General features: G+C 40.5%; 1 protein-coding gene across 2 annotated transcripts in view; it reads right to left on the bottom strand.

Annotated features, from left to right (window-relative positions):
• The window catches only part of TMEM150C (transmembrane protein 150C), a 370,732-nt gene that overhangs the window by 177,977 nt on the left and 177,440 nt on the right, over window positions 1-15,315 (bottom strand). For both annotated transcript variants that reach the window (XR_014225911.1, XM_082272324.1), the window contains exon 2: window positions 4,875-4,905. The gene's annotated coding sequence lies outside the window, so the exon portion shown is untranslated. The remainder of the gene's footprint in view (window positions 1-4,874; window positions 4,906-15,315) is intronic.

The following is a 15,315-nucleotide window of genomic DNA, read 5'->3' as shown; positions in this document are numbered from 1 at the left end:
CCATTCAAGAACAGTCACGGAGTTGTTGTGAAGCCACTCCTTCGTTATTTTAGCTGTGTGCTTAGGGTCATTGTCTTGTTGGAAGGTAAACCTTCGGCCCAGTCTGAGGTCCAGAGCACTCTGGAGAAGGTTTTTGTCCAGGATATCCCTGTACTTGGCCGCATTCATCTTTCCCTCGATTGCAACCAGTCGTCCTGTCCCTGCAGCTGAAAAACACCCCCACAGCATGATGCTGCCACCACCATGCTTCACTGTTGGGACTGTATTGGACAGGTGATGAGCAGTGCCTGGTTTTCTCCACACATACCGCTTAGAATTAAGGCCAAAAAGTTCTATTTTGGTCTCATCAGACCAGAGAATCTTATTTCTCACCATCTTGGAGTCCTTCAGGTGTTTTTTTAGCAAACTCCATGCGCGCTTTCATGTGTCTTACACTGAGGAGAGGCTTCCGTCTGGCCACTCTGCCATAAAGCCCCGACTGGTGGAGGGCTGCAGTGATGGTTGACTTTCTACAACTTTCTCCCATCTCCTGACTGCATCTCTGGAGCTCAGCCACAGTGATCTTTGGGTTCTTCTTTACCTCTCTCACCAAGGCTCTTCTCCCCCGATAGCTCAGTTTGGCCAGACGGCCAGCTCTAGGAAGGGTTCTGGTCGTCCCAAACGTCTTCCATTTGAGGATTATGGAGGCCACTGTGCTCTTAGGAACCTTAAGTGCAGCAGAAATCTTTTTGTAACCTTGGCCAGATCTGTGCCTTGCCACAATTCTGTCTCTGAGCTCTTCAGGCAGTTCCTTTGACCTCATGATTCTCATTTGCTCTGACATGCATTGTGATCTGGAAGGTCTTATATAGACAGGCGTGTGGCTTTCCTAATCAAGTCCAATCAGTATAATCAAACACAGCTGGACTCAAATGAAGGTGTAGAACCATCTCAAGGATGATCAGAAGAAAATTGAAAGCACCTGAGTTAAATATATGAGTGTCACAGCAAAGGGTCTGAATACTTAGGACCATGTGATATTTCAGTTTTTCTTTTTTAATAAATCTGCAACAATGTCAACAATTCTGTGTTTTTCTGTCAGTATGGGGTGCTATGTGTACATTCATGAGGAAGAAGAATGAACTTAAATGATTTTAGCAAATGGCTGCAATATAACAAAGAGTGAAAAATTTAAGGGGGTCTGAATACTTTCCGTACCCACTGTATATATATACACTCAATTCTTTTAAACCACTCTTTTATCTTAGGATTTCTGGCCCCTTGCGGCGTTTATCATGTATGGTACTATCATTTTCTTATACTGTCCTATTGAGTTATTTGTCTTATGAAATAAGCATGCCCATGGATCATCAGCATTCTCCATGTCTGTGATCTCTTTTATATATTGCCAGACTCTCTGCCAGTGCTCCTTTATCTTTGGGCACGCCCACCATATATACCCCATTGTGCCCTTTTGTTCGCATCCTCTCCAGCATAGTGGGGATTTTTTCTGGTTGACATTTATGCGCTCTTAGGGGGGTTATGTATCATCTAGCCAAACTTTTGTAATTCATCTCTATCGTATTTATATCTACCTCTACCTCATGAACAGCTCTCAATAATTTACTTAATTGTTGTTCTGCTGACTTTGTTCCCACATCATTTTCCCACTTTTCATTGTATGGCAGTATTCTTGGCTCTGCAATCTCCATAAGTATTTTATATATCTTTGACATGCAGTGTTTTAAATTCAACTGTGTGTAATACAGTCGCTCAAATGGAAAAAAGTTCCTTTTCTGTCCTAATAGGCTGAGGTAAAGTTGTTACAAAACGTCTTAGCTGTAAATACCGCCATCCATTCAAATTTATTAAGTCCCTTTTGTGTTTCAAATCATAGTATGATATTAGCTTCCCCTTTTCCATTTTCTCTTTTAATTGTGCAGTGAAATTAATGGTGAATTATAATCCCATTCTTGTTTGTACACAGAATTCCAAATCCTAAACGCATTTGTGGTCGAATCGTGAGAATTTACATCCATTTTTCTATATTTATGCGCAACCCAAGCATTGTCTCTTAACCATGCTTTACTCATTGTTTTTTCAATTTCCACCCATGCTTTATCACTGTTTATTCTAGTCCACTCTACCATTCGTGCTAATACAGTGGCATTATAGTACCTTTTAAAATGCGGTGCTGCTAGCCCCCCCCCCCCCTTGTGCTTTATTTTTAGTTAATATTAATAGCTGTATTCTCAATTACCTTGGTTATCATTGCATTTAATGTTTTAAAGTACATCTGTGAGATTGCTATTGGTAGCATCTGAAACTTATATAAGATTTTCGGTAATATCACCATTTTTACCAAATTAATTTGCCCCAACCATGAAAGTGGTTCTATTGTTATTTTTTTATATCTTCTTTAATTGCATTTAGTAGTGGTATATAATTTGCTTGGTATAAGTTGTTTGAGGGTGAGGTTAGTATTATCCCAAGATATTTTAAACCTTTTTTTCCCCCAGTTACATGGAAATTCTTTTTGAAAGGCTAACTCTTCTTTTTTATTCATATTTACAGTATATTTAGGATTTCAGATTTTACTGGATTCATTATTCAGTTTGAGAGATTACTGTACCTTTTAATTTCTTTTATTAAATTTGGTAATGGAATTCTTGGATTGGATATATAAAACAACATATCATCAGCATACGTGGCTACTTTGTGTTCTACTTCTCCGATCTTTACCCCCTCCACATCCCTGCTGTTCCGTATGGTAGCCAATAATGGTTCCAATGACAGCACGAATAGGAGAGGGGAAAGCGGGCATCCCTGTCTCGTTCCATTATGCATCTCAAATGGATTTTACAGATTCATTTGGTCATATAGTGTTTCAATCCAATGAAACATCTTTGGGCCTATCCCCAATTCTTTTATTGTGTTCAACATAAATCCCCAGTCTAACCTGTCAAATGCCTTTTCAGTATCTATTGACAGGAGTAGTGCTGGAGATCCATCTCCTTACACTTTATGCATTATAAGCAGGAATCTTACTCCGTTATCTTTTCCTTCTCTTCCCGGTATGAATCATGTCTGATCTACATGAATCCATTACAGCATTAACACTTTTTATATACTGGCCAATATTCTTGCATATAATTTTGTATCTACATTTATTAATGCTATGGGCCTGTAGCTAGAACACACAGTTACATCCTTTCCTTCTTTAGGTATTACTGTAATATGCGCTTACAATGACTCTTTCCTCAGCCCTTCTCCTTCACTCAAAACTATTTATATAAAAACAAAATTTGGGGATTAATTGTTGTTCAAAGATTTTATAGTAGCGAGCTGTGAACCCATCTGGACCTGGGCTCTTCCCCCGGCTGTATTTTTATATCGCTAGTTAAATTTCTTCTTTCATTATTGGATCTTCTAATGTTTGCAACTTTTCTGCTGATACTTTAGGTAGGTTTGCCTCTCTAATATATATTGTATTTTTTTTGTTCTTATTTTCTCATTTTCCTGGGAGCCTTTTAATCTTATCGAGTATAAGGAACTATAAAAGTTTTGGAAAACTTCTGCAATTTCTGTTGATTAGTAGACCATCTCCCTATTTTTGTTTTTCATTTTCCCTATAAAATTCATTGATTTCCTATTTCTTAAAACTCTTGCAAGATATTTTCCGGGTTTATTTTCCCATTTATATCTATCTTTAGCCCCTCTTTTAAATACTTTTTTTGTTTCTTGTTCCTTTAGCTCTTTTACTGCCTATCTTTTTAGAACCAAGGCCTGTTGTTTTCCCACCTCTGGAGTTTTTACTGTGTTTGTTCTAACTCTTGTAGTTCTGTAATTAGTGTTCTCATGTTGGTCGTCCTTTCCCTTTTCTTTTTAGCTCCCATAGAGATCAGGATGCCCCTTATGTAAGCCTTATGTGCCTCCCAGATTGTGGCTTCGGATGTCTCCGGTGTTTCATTATGCACAAAGTATTGTTGTATTTCTTCCTTTATTTTATTTTCTACCTCTATCAGTTCTTCGTTTAATTTCCAGTTACTTATCCTTTTCTGGGTTTCCAAAGTCTTTATTTTCATTATTACATGGCCTTATATAGATATTATCCAACTCCAACTGATGTTTTATTTACCAATTCTAACAGTCTCTGATTTACTATAATGTAATCTAGTCTAGAACTGGCGAATAGAATGTATAATCTTTGTTGCCTGGGTGTTGTACCCTCCAAGCGTCTACCAACTGTGCTTGAAATAATTTTTTCTTCACTTTTCTAAGTTGGTAACAGTTTTTCCCCAGTGCATGTGACATACTATCCATTTGGGGGTTCATGCAAAAATTTAAATCTCCCGCTATTATCACTATACCTTTTTTAAAATCCATTAACTTATCTACTGCTTTCTTTAAATAACCTGTCCGATTTTTATTTGGACAGTATATGTTTGCCAAGGTGCACTCCTTCTCCTGTAGCTTTCCCCGTAGGAACAAATATCTTGGGGGGTGGAGTCCTAATCCTCTTAACCATTTTGGCTACAGTTTATGGCTAAGTAAAATGATAATTGTTCCCAAACCAGATGGAGTTTCCAAAATCTTTTATTCCCTTACTGTGCCCCTCACGTATCTGCACAATAGAAGCATAGGAAATATTACGTTTTTTTTTTTTGTAGAAGTCTAGGGAAAGGTAAGGACCTATGGAAGATTATATTGCTATCTGTGTCCTGCTGAGTGGATTTCCCCTCACTACCTAGGTAACCATTGTCAGAACAGAAAGTTAGGGAAATCTCTCCAAAGGGCAACCTTTTGCTTTAGTTGGACTTTAAACGTTAAATGCTGTAAATACTTATATAAGACAAAAGATATAACATACAGATAAAAAGAAAATGAATGCTTACCATAAATCCACAGACAGGATGGGCAATTCACCTGTAAAGTACATAAAAAAAATAGGTATTATTATTATGAATATTATACATGGTTTATATAGCACCAACGGTTTGCACAGTGTTTTACAAAACAAGAAGAGACAATACAGTTACAATGAAATTAAATACAGAAGGATTAGGATTGCCCTGTTTGTGAGGGCTTACAATCTAAAGGGAGGGGCAGGTGATGCAGAAAATAAAATACAGTTTGTAGGTGGAGGCAGGATAGGCTTCCCTGATAAGATGGGTTTTCAAGAACTGTCTAAAGGAGTGGGGGATTGCTGTAGAGGTTTAGGGGCTTTCAGAAGAAGGGACAGGCTCTAAGAAGGGACAGGCTCTGAAGAAGTCCTGGAGCCGAGCACAGGAGGACGTGATGAGGGGTAGAACAGTAGATTGGGGCACCTACAGTTGGACAATATTCTGAAGCACACAGAGGCCCCAAATTTACGTAAACATTGTTAATACAGTTTCTGAATATATAACACATAATAGGAATGTTATTTAAAAACTGGTACAAGACAATCTGAAAATCTTGCTGATGGACCAGTCATTTTCATCCACCCAACACATCCCTTACCACACTAAATGAAAGATGAAACCTTCCACCAGCTTTGATACATCAGCACCAATGTCTTTTATAAAGTAAAACCAAGAACACTTGTATAAGTACTTGTTCAAGCTAGCCGTGAGCACAGAACTATTCTGGCCTTGAGGTCCTTCTTAATTGTGATAAAAGTAATGAACTTGTAAGAAAAAGCTGCTCCCTGAAAATTCCATAAATATACAAATACAATTGTTACAGTATTTGGTACATGTCCAGTACTGCAACACATTTAAGAATTGTACTGAATTTGGAGTAGGGCTGAAGAACCGAAGAAGAAAATACTAATCTTTTATTTTATGATGCGTGCCCACATGATTAGTGATAGGGGAGAGTAAAAAGGAACTTGTTATTTCCCCTTTAAGAAATCTGAAGCTCAACGTTAAAAGTTAAAAAAAAAAGGTGCACAACTGTCCTTTTGCTGAGGACTGCATTGCTTGAAAGAACCATGCAAAATATTATGTTTAAGTAGAGAAGAATAAGAGCACTTGTCAGGTTTTTATTGCTGCCTGTGTCTCTATTATGGAGATTCGCCTTCTCTATCTGACCTGGTCACTGTTGTTACTAAAGTGAAAGAAAAGAGAAAATCCCAAATTTTGAGTTGTCATCAGAACAGGAATAGAAGGGAAATCTTCCATTGGTGACACTAACTCTGGTGATCTTGGTGGCAATCAGAGATTTCCCTTACTTTGGAGGGGTCTCCCCTCAAGCCCTGTTGTGGCAATAAGACAGGAAGCAAAGATAAATCTCCCCAATGGGACACAAGTGGCACAAAAAAAAAAAAAAAAACTGACAGAGGTTGTAACCATCCCTTATTCTATCCAAAGTAATGTGAAGGACCTTCACACTCTTTAATGACTTGTCATCATTTTCCTCCTAGAGTCCCTCAGTACACAGTCAAATATTAGCATATTTTTTAATGGGAAAGTACTTCTTGGTGGGACTTGGCTTTGCACTTCTGGCTTTCTCGCCTAATTCCCCCTGCCTGGAGCTTTTGGCTTTGGGCAATCTCCACTGTGCATGCCCTAAGCAGTTTTCCTACTGCACAGCTCATATGCTGTGGCATGTCATTGAGGGTAGGCTGCAAGAATCAGGAAGAGACCCAGTGGTGTACAGAAGACAAAGCCAGAATTGCTCAGCATGTATATTTTTTGAAGAAACCCCAGTGGACTGGGTAAAAGGAAAAAAAAATTCTAAGGGGGAATAAGTGTTCCTCTTTAAAAAAGAGTTAGGTAACGCAGTAAAAAATCGATAGGCGGTAGAGGTGTATTCTCTAAATTATACTATATGCACTATGCAGTCTACAACTTGTCTCTCTCTTGGCATGCAAAAAATACAGCCAGGTGCAGAGGAAAATGTAACTCCTGTGCACATGCACAGGACTTACAGGACCCTAAAGAAGAGGTGAGGAAGATTGATGTGGCAGAGGATGGAGTGGCAACTAAAGTATTTACCTCTCATTGCCATATGTGTTCACAAGACAGTCCATAGGTGTAGGGTCTTTGCTGACTTGTCTAAAATGCCCCTGTTTCAATGAGCCAGGCTTCCTAATTTCTAACTAGAGAACCAGGCTGAAAGTGTAGTTCTCTCGCACCACATTTTCAATCTGCATTCATTGATCATTATTTTTATCTTGTTGGTTAGATACTGATGATTTCAGAGGCACTGGACTTTGTGTGAATTGTCTGCAACATATAGTTTAGCATATCATTAAAGTGCAAACACCTATGTGCAGAAGTGCCAAGATTGTCAGAACACAAAGTAAAGTGCAAAGATTAACAGTCCTCGTTAAGAGGTGTCTTCATCAAGAAATAATCCTCTTGCCAGTTATAAGCATTTTCAATCTTCCACCAACATCACCAACATCACAATGCACTCACTAGATCCTAAGCTGCATAAAGAGGCAGCAAACAGCGCATTAACAGGTAAAGTGGCTTCGTAGTGTGGATGATAAACCCTTGTTATACCATTCCTCTCCAACAGGGAGCCAGCGCTACTGTATTATTATGCCTGGGAGCAACGCTCATCACATGGAACCACAGTAGTATACTGTATAGTGTATTATTTTTTTCAAAAACAAATATCCAGCTGTCTTATAAAGCTGCAATACACAGTTTTCCATCGTATCTATATGCAAACCAGCAGCAAAGGAATAGCACTTACTAAGATGGTTGCATTAACAGTTCAGGAGTGCCATTAAATTTAGGCATTCGTGGGTGCCTGGGCTGTTGAATAAACTGCTGGCAGTGGAGAATCCTCTGTCCACTTTGTGTTTTGTGGATGGAGGAATTAAGTCATATCTTCAAAAGAATAATTAATAACAATACCAATAAAAAAAAATATCTGAGTAGCCTATTTTCTAAGCCTGGCCATCTGCTTTATACAGGGTTCATACACATTTTTACCAATAAAATTCCATGACTTTTCCAGAACTTCAAATATTTATGACCTAATGTTTCATGAAATGTCTATGTATACATGTTAAATAAGAAGAAAATCCATGTTACACCCAGCATATTTTTACTAAAATAAATGATAAGCTTTGTAGTGTACAGTAGAATATGAAATATTTAGTTAACTATTGTAATTTAACCCATATCATCAACTATATTCGAATATACTGGAGAAAGAAAAAGATTTGATGGGCGCTCCTGCTTGGGGATAAAGCTTCAGTTCAGGCAGTCATGACGGATAAGGTGCAGCGGGACTGGTATGGATTGCACAGATGCACAAATGCGGCGCTTACATCGAGGGCAGCTCTTTGTTAGGCCGAAGCAACAGTCCCACGAACAGGCAGAAAATAGAGAAAGGCGCCACTCAGTGGAGCATGTAAATAATTTTATTGACACATATTATAATTAAGAAATTACATGGAGATGTTAAGCATCTATCAGATCGGCGTCCTTCCGGGTCCGCAGCGTTTGTCCCAGGCTGGCCTCCACCTCCATGTAATTTCTTAATTATAATACGTGTCAATAAATTTACATGCTCCACTGAGTGGCGCCTTTCTCTTTTCTGCACATGCAACAAATAATTTCCATGACTTTTCCAAAACTTTTGGGTTGTTAATTTTCCAACACTTTTCAAGGCCTGGAAAGTGCCATTTTAAAATCCCATGACTTTTCCAGGTTTTTCATGACCGTACGAACCCTGTTTATAGAATGTGCAGCAGTTGTACTTGTACTGGGTATGTAAGACAAGCTTGATATAGTAATTCATAGTTCATTTGTATAGTAGTCCTGGTAGACTCCCTTGCGCAGTATAGAAACAGCAGATCCTGTATCAATCAGGATAATGGAGTATCTGTTGTTAGCAGAAGCATTAATAACAGTTATAATGCATAAATGTTTGTCTAGAATGGAAGCATCATATTTATCTACATTTAAGATGATAATCTCAGGGAAAACAACTTCACAAACATGTCCATCAGTAGAAGGTTTTTTCAGTGTCTCATATTCTTACATTTAAGGCACTGTGCATCTTTTGCAGCACATACCGCATAGCAATGTGCTGTGTTGTAGCACACTTGTAGCAGTTCTGTGTATGTGCAGCTCCCTATTGCAGTTTAGATCAGGAATTCCCAAACTATGGCCCTCCAGTTGTTCAGGAACTACAATTCCCATCATGCCTAGTCATGTATGTGAATGTCAGAGTTTTACAATACCTCATGGGATGTGTAGTTTTGCAACAGCTGCAGGGCTGCAGTTTGGGAATCCCTGGTTTAGATCAATGGTCCTCAACTCCGGTCCTCAGGGCCCACTAACAGGCCAGATTTTAAGTATTACCTTGAGGAGATGCACACTAGAGTACTGCAATCACTGAGCAGCAAATGATATCACCTGGGATGTATTTCCGTTATCTTGCAAACCTGGCCTGTAAGTGGGCCCTGAGGACCAGGGATGAGGACCACTGGTTTAGATGATCTCTTGTACTTTTGTATTCAGCCTGAATATGTACCCTATGAGTGGCTATGATCCTGAATTCACAGCCTGTATGGTGCCAGTAGTCTCCCTGACACAGCAGTTTCAGTTCGGTTTGAAATTTTAGAAGTCACAGTGTTTACTAGATTTAAATCAGGTTCCACAAGCAGTCTTTCTCTAATATGGGTTGTTTGTTTTTCGTTCTAGTTGGTCTCTTATCACTTCATCAGGTAGAACCAACTCTCTCAAGCTGTTGTAAATTGTACTGCGGATTCTTCATTATGCTGTCTACATTAATACAGTACTGAAACTTCACTTACTTTAGTTACAAAGAAGTTCTTGCAGTGAGAGCTGTATCATAGATATCAACTGCTGCTGGTAGCATATGGAAAATATGCAAAATTTCACATAAAAAGGTGCAGCACAACTTTATAACACAAAAATATTAAACATGAATATCAGTAAATCAATCAAAAAAGCAAGGCGCTGCCCTAGTTAACCAAACAAAATACAATGCTCAAAAAAATTAAAGGAACACGTTTTAATCAGAGTATAGCGTCAAGTCAATGAAACACCTGGGATATTGATCTGATCGGTAAAGTAACAGAGGGGGTTGTTATTCAGTTTCAGCTGCTTTGGTGTTAATGAAATGAACAACAGGTGTACTAGATAGGGAACAATGAGACAACCTCCAAAACAGGAATGGTTTTACACCTGAGGGCCACTGACATTTTTTTTCCCTACTCATCTTTTATGACTGTTTTTCGCTAGTTTTGCAATTGGCTAGGGTCAGTGTCACTACTGGTAGCATGAGGCGATATCTGGACCCTATAGAGGTTGAAAAGGCAGTCCAACTCCTCCAGGATGGCAGATCAATACGTGCCATTGCCAGAAGGTTTGCTGTGTCTCCCAGCACAGTCTCAAGAGCATGGAGGGGATTCCAGGAGACAGGCAGTTACTCTAGGAAGCTGGACAGGGTCGTAGAAGGTCGTTAACCCATCAGCAGGACCAGTTTCTGCTCCTTTGTGCAGGGAGGAACAGGATGAGCACTACCAGAGCCCTACAAAATGACCTCCAGCAGGCAACTGGTGTGAATGTCTCTGACCAAACAATCAGAAACAAACTTCATATGGGTGGCTTGAGGGCCCGACGTCCTCTAGCGGGAGCTAGATTTGCATTTGCCATTGAACACCAGAATTGGCAGGTCCGCCACTGGCGCCCTGTGCTTTTCACAGATGAGAGTAGCTTCACCCTGAGCACATGTGACAGATCTGAAAGGGTCTGGAGAAGCCGTGGAGAATGTTATGCTGCCTGTAACGTTGGGTCAGTGATGGTCTGGGGAGGGATGCACAGACCTCTACAGGCTAGACAATGGCACTCTGACTGTTATTAGGTATTGGAATGAAATCCTTGGACCCATTGTCAGACCCTACGTTGGAGCAGTGGGTTCTGGTTTCCTCCTGGTGTATGACAATGTCCGGCCTCCTGTGGTGAGAGTATGCAGCCAGTTCCTGGAGGATTAAGAAATTGATACCACTGAATGCCCCCCACGCTCGTCTGACCTAAATGCAATAGAACACCTCTAGGACATTATGTTTTGGTCCATCTGATGCCACCAGGTTACACCTCAGTCTATTCAGGAGCTCAGTGATGCCCTGGTCCAGATCTGGGAGAAAATACCCCAGGATACCATCCGTCGTCTCATTAGGAGCATGCCCCGAGGTTGTCAGGCATGTATACAAGCACATGGGGGCCATACAAACTACCGAGTACCATTTTAAGTTGCTGCAATGAAATTTCAGCAAAATGGATGCTGCATCATTTTTTTACTTTGATTTTCGGGGTGTCTTTAAAATTCAACTCTCTGTAGGTTGATCATTTTCATCTTCGTCAAATGATGTGGCATCCTTTTGTTCCTAACACATTACCCAGTCCATATCAGTATACAGTACATATCCAGCATGATATTTGGCCTCATTGAGATCAGATGTGTTTTCAAAGTGTTCCTTTAATTCTTTTGAGTAGTGTGTAATCCATCATAAACCATCTTCTGATTCTTTCCTCTCTCCCTTTGTTGGCAGTATGGTTTTGGTGAGCGCCCATTTATTTCACACACTTGCTGGAGCACTGTTTATTGAAGAGTTGGGCACAATAATCTTTTGAGTATATCATACTGTTATAGGAACTAATTTGCAGAGGGCAAAGTATTGTACATGTAACAACTGTAAATCGAGATATCTACTGACCACATACATACTGCTCCTTCCTTGGAATATTGGACTTGTTTGTGTTGCCTCAACATCATGTCCTTAAAATGCTTTTACTAACTCAACCTACTTGCCATCTTTCAGCACCAGTTTGGGCAAATTCATAATAAAATTACTAACATTTTGTGACCTGCTAAAATTCAAGGACATGGCAGGTTTCCTAAATGTGTGTGTCGGCTATGGCTAATAAAGTCCATAGCAAGACTTGTCAGTTGCGCAGATTACTAAGAACCTAACAAGCACTCCTCCTTGCAGCAATTCACTAAACCAGGTTAGGATTTAGAAAGGAGTCAGTATTCTGACTTTAGTTCGCAATTGTTTATTGGATTTTTCTGTCAGCCTCTGACAGAGTATTCTACACGGCACTTTACCCATAGGGTACCAAGTCTAAGTTTTAATTGAACTCATCTGTTAGTGTCTCTGTACTGTGCTATCCCAAGGTACGATGTTTCTATTGAATTCACATTGTATAATCATTTTACTCTGGAAAGTACCTTCCCCAAAGGGAAAAGTAACAATTTATTTTCACAAATTTCACAATTCTGCTGTTAGTGTATGTGTCATAGGTGTGCACAGCCTATTGCAATAGGTTGTGCACCTCAAAGCTCAAACACACATGCAGTGTCAGTAGGGCAGTGAACGGTGTCAATAGAGCAGTGGACATGTCATTAGGGCAGAGGTTGTTGTCAGTAGGACAGTGGATTGTGTTGGTCAGTAGAGCAAAAGACAATGTCAGTAGGGCAGTGGACTTTGTCTAAAGGGTAGAGGATGGTGTCAGAAGAGCAGTGGATGGTGTCATTGGGGTAGAGATTGGTGTCATTAGAGCAGTGGATGGTGTCATTGGGGTAGAGACTGGAGTCAGTAGAGCAGTGGATGGTGTCATTGGGGTAGAGATTGGTGTCAGTAGAGCAGTGGATGGTGTCATTGGGGTAGAGATTGGAGTCAGTAGAGCAGTGGATGGTGTCATTGGGGTAGAGACTGGAGTCAGTAGAGCAGTGGACAGTGTCACTAGTTTCTTATTTTTTTACAAAATTATTATAATAGAGAAATTGAGGATAGTCGCTGGTGACCAGGGGGTTCCACATACAACCCGATGCACAGCTCCACTCTCGCGTACAAAAGAGGCAGCAAACTGGGTATCTCCTGCCTCTTTTGTACGCGAGAGTGGAGCCGTGCATCGGGTTGTATGTGGAACCCCCTGGTCACCAGCGACTATCCTCAATTTCTCTATTTATGTGGTGAGCAAATATTGTACTTTTGATGTAATAAAAGTGATGATTAGTAGGTACTTGAATACAGTGATAATATGATGTTGTTATAATGGTAAACCTAATGTTACATTTTTGTCTCTTTGTATTAGTCCACCCGGGACTGGCTATGGTCTTTGAGAAAGCCCACTCAAGGGCAAAACGCGTCAGTCATGTCCCAGGGCACATGTGAGACCTATTTGGACTGTTGCACTGAATGTATCATGGAAACGTTGTTTCCTTTTTATATGTCTGTTCATTTTATGACTTGTAAATTCAATAAATGATGTTTTTTCTATATGTGTAGTAATTGTTTCATGCTCACCTACCAGGAGTCCTCCTCAACATATCCACTAATTTTATTCCTAGGCACCAGTATCCTTTTACCCTTTGAGGTTGGGGATCAGGTTCCTTAGTTCTTTTATTTATCTGCCGACAACACTGTTAGGGGCATCAGAAGGGATCAGCGCACACCAGAAACACCCTGTGCGCATGTCTATGGTCTGTGTACCCTACACAATACCTTGTACCTAGAACCTGACGGTATTGGTAGCTGGTAATCTGAATATAGCACACAAGAGCCTTATTCAGTGAAGCAGATCAAAGCATTATTGAATAGAATGTGCACCCTACAATCCATAGAACCAAAGAAAAAAAAATCACCTTATAGCTCATCTGAGCCAAAATCTGATTGGCTGCTTTGCAATGCTACACTCAAATAGAATTAAAGCAACAGCATATCGTTGCTTTCTTTTCCACAACCTAGCAAGAAGTCCTCTGCTAAATGCTTTTATGCAGGTTTGACTTGTACCTGTGAAGAATACCAGCTTGTATAGGAATTGTGTTCCTTTGCTGTGGCTCAGCATTTGTGTATTCAAGACCCATATTCCTGTAGGTTGGTGAATACTGCTTCCTATCCCTGCCAGACATCCCAACACCATCATAAATTTTCTGCTTTTATAATATGCCTGCTGTGCTGGTTTTCACTTCATGCAAACAAAGCGGATTATCACCGAAGTTACATGCTGAGATGGTTCTTCAGTTCGCAATGTGATCAAAGAGGAAAATGATTTAGCAGAAACTGCGGTACAGGAAAGAAATATCAACACGCATCAAATAATGGAGCAAGTTATGGTATCATTAGCCTGGAATCTAATAGAGATATGTCAGTTCCCCGGTTATATCTGTACAGAAGCAAGCAGTGTTTTGATCAATTGTGTGACATGCTGGTTGTGACTTTGCTTCTGGCTATTGTTAGGTCATTGACCTTGCTTTCAGTCCGTTAAGTTTGACACTAAAGTCATGCAGAGTTAACTTGTCATGCAGAACTAATGGAAAAAAGGTTTGTTTCTTATGTTTTTATATATCTGCATCTCCTGTGCCATATTAGTGGTGTCAAAGTTTACAGTGGTCAAACCAGGCCCCTAAGGAAAATAAGACCATACAGGTCTGGCCCTACCATGGGTCCCACTGGGTCCATCAGACCCAGGCAGAACTTGGAGAGGGGCAGCAAACTGACTCCCAAATTTTTTCTTATTAGCAGCTTTGTGTGTCATCAGTTTGTGGCGCATTAAGAACGGCATTCTCCATCTCATACTGCCGCCCGTAATACAAACTGATGAGTATGAGGAGGCAGAGCGTCTTCTCTGGGGAACGTCCCTCACGTGATCGTGGTGTGCGCAATGACGTCAGACATCGGCACACTCAATCTCACGCAGGGCAGGCTGGATCTTCTAGGGCGGTGGGCGTGGGAGACACATGAGTGACAGGAGGACAGAGGACAGACAGTGGGTGTTTGGTGGACCACGTGATCGTGGTGTGCGAAATGACGTCAGACATCAGCGCACTCAATCTCACGCAGGGTAGGCTTGATCTTCCAGGGTGGTGGGCGTGGGAGACACATGAGTGACAGGACTGAGGACAGACAGTGGGTGTTTGGTGGACCGGTCCGGTGGTGAGTTATGGTTAACAGTCTATATCAGTAATGGCGAACCTTGGCACCCCAGATGTTTTGGAACTACATTTCCCATGGTGCTCAAATACACTGCAGAGTGCATAAGCATCATGGGAATTGTAGTTCCAAAACATCTGGGGTGCCAAGGTTCTCCATCACTGGTCTATATAATATTTTCTAAATGTTATATTTATGCAAAATAATGGATGTGGGGCCTTTTGTTGAGTGTGATTTTTTTTTTTGGGGGGGGGCATCATTTCATTCTTGGACCCAGGCAGCACAATTTCTTGGGCCAGCCCTGCAACCATATATTCCTGCTAACATAGCTCCAAATATTACAATATGAATTTTGCTTTACTGATCCTCCACTTCTCAACATCTATGAGCAGTTCAAGCCACAGAGCTAAGTAAAGCACCGTAGG

Source organism: Pelophylax lessonae, assembly GCF_965119305.1.
Source record: "Pelophylax lessonae genome assembly, chromosome: 1".
In the NCBI taxonomy this organism is placed as follows: Eukaryota; Metazoa; Chordata; class Amphibia; order Anura; family Ranidae; genus Pelophylax; species Pelophylax lessonae.
The sequence above is the reverse complement of the archived record's forward strand: the minus strand, read 5'-3'. Positions and strand labels throughout refer to the sequence as shown.